Source organism: Nicotiana tomentosiformis, chromosome 1, assembly GCF_000390325.3.
Source record: "Nicotiana tomentosiformis chromosome 1, ASM39032v3, whole genome shotgun sequence".
Taxonomy (NCBI): Eukaryota; Viridiplantae; Streptophyta; class Magnoliopsida; order Solanales; family Solanaceae; genus Nicotiana; species Nicotiana tomentosiformis.
Window position 1 is genome coordinate 45,434,470 of NC_090812.1, and position 1,791 is coordinate 45,436,260.

General features: G+C 40.4%; 1 pseudogene; it reads left to right on the top strand.

The window, feature by feature from the left end:
* Positions 1 to 864: 864 nt before the first annotated feature.
* LOC117273513 (cytochrome c oxidase subunit 3-like) lies at positions 865 to 1,480 on the top strand (annotated as a pseudogene).
* Positions 1,481 to 1,791: the final 311 nt, after the last annotated feature.

The following is a 1,791-nucleotide window of genomic DNA, read 5'->3' on the forward strand; positions in this document are numbered from 1 at the left end:
ATCTTTCACTATAGTGGGAAGAAGACAGGTGGGAGCGAGCGGAGCGAGAGCAAAGCAAGCTCTAGTGGTGGGTTGTCTTCGCGGTCCCATTTCATCGACATAGTCAGAAGCAATGGATGTTGTAAACGCACAAGTGAAACACGAATGAGTATAGGTTTTGGGGGATGTAATTTCGATCTAAACCCGGAAACCCATATCTTTATATACGAAATTACTTCGTCCTTTTTTTTTTAGCCCTTTTTCGTTTGTGCATCTTTCTCCCATGCTTTCCGTTGGTCAACAACCAACCAAAGTGCTCTATACTTCTTCACTACTCGTACAGGCTTGACGGAGTTAAGCTGTATTGAGGGAATCGTTTTGTCTCAATCAATCAAGAATGCCTCAACTGGATAAATTCACTTATTTCACACAATTCTTCTGGTCATGCCTTTTCCTCTTTACTTTCTATATTCCTATATGCAATGATGGAGATGGAGTACTTGGGATCAGCAGAATTCTAAAACTACGGAACCAACTGGTTTCACACCGGGAGAACAAGATCCGGAGCAACGACCCCAACAGTTTGGAAGATATCTTGAGAAAAGGTTTTAGCACCGGTGTATCCTATATGTACTCAAGTTTATTCGAAGTATCCCAATGGTGTAACGCCGTCGACTTCTTGGGAAAAAGGAGGAAGATGACTTTAATCTCTTGTTTCGGAGAAATAAGTGGCTCACGAGGAATGGAAAGAAACATATTATATTTGATCTCTAAGTCCGTACATAGCAAAGAAATTAGACCCCAAAGAGCCCTTCTTTACTCTACTACTTTAGGGGGTAGGGGTGAGAGGGGAGGGGTTTACATAGAACCGATGCAAAGTGGTTTATGATTGAATCTTAGAGGCATTCTTATCATTTGGTAGATCCAAGTCCATGGCCTATTTCGGGTTCACTCGGAGCTTTGGCAACAATCGTAGGAGGTGTGATGTACATGCACTCATTTCAAGGGGGTGCAACACTTCTTAGTTTTTGCACCTACGGTAGAGATCGGAGGTATTTGGCCCCTAAAAATGATTGCGGTTTTAGATCATTGGGAAATCCCTTTTCTTAATACCCTTATTCCCCTTTCATCAGTAGCTGCCGTAACTTGGGCTCATCATGCTATACTTGCGGGGAAGGAAAAACAAGCAGTCTACGCTTTAGTAGCTACCATTTCACTGGTTCTAGTATTCACAGGATTTTAAGGAATGTAATATTATCAAGAACCCTTCACTATTTCGGATAGTATTTACGGTTCTATCTTTTCCTTAGCAACTAGCTTTCATGGTTTTCATGTGATTATAGGTACTATTTTCTCGATCATATGTGGTATTCGCTAATATCTTGGTCATCTGACCAAGGAGCATCATGTTGGCTTTGAAGCAGCTGCATGGTACTGTCATTTTGTAGACGTGGTTCGGTTATTCCTATTTGTCTCTATTTATTGGTGGGGAGGTAAATGAAGGAAGGAATCAGTGGATTGAGGAATGAAAGCTCGAAGACAAAGAGAACCGAGCATTTCCAAAGAATTACTGCAGCTTTCCCACTCTATTTTATAATCATATACAAAAAGGTCTTTTCCACTTTCCTACCAAATCTCTCTCTATTCTGGCTCATAAATGAAGGGATCAAAGAGATTATGGCAGATCATGTTCACCAAGAAATGACCCGAAATTGGATCTTGGTCTATTTGAGATTGTTCCTTTTAATCATAATCAAAGATGTTTTCTTGTCTCTCGTTTCTTTTTTGAAAAAAAAATAACCTAATGGATCG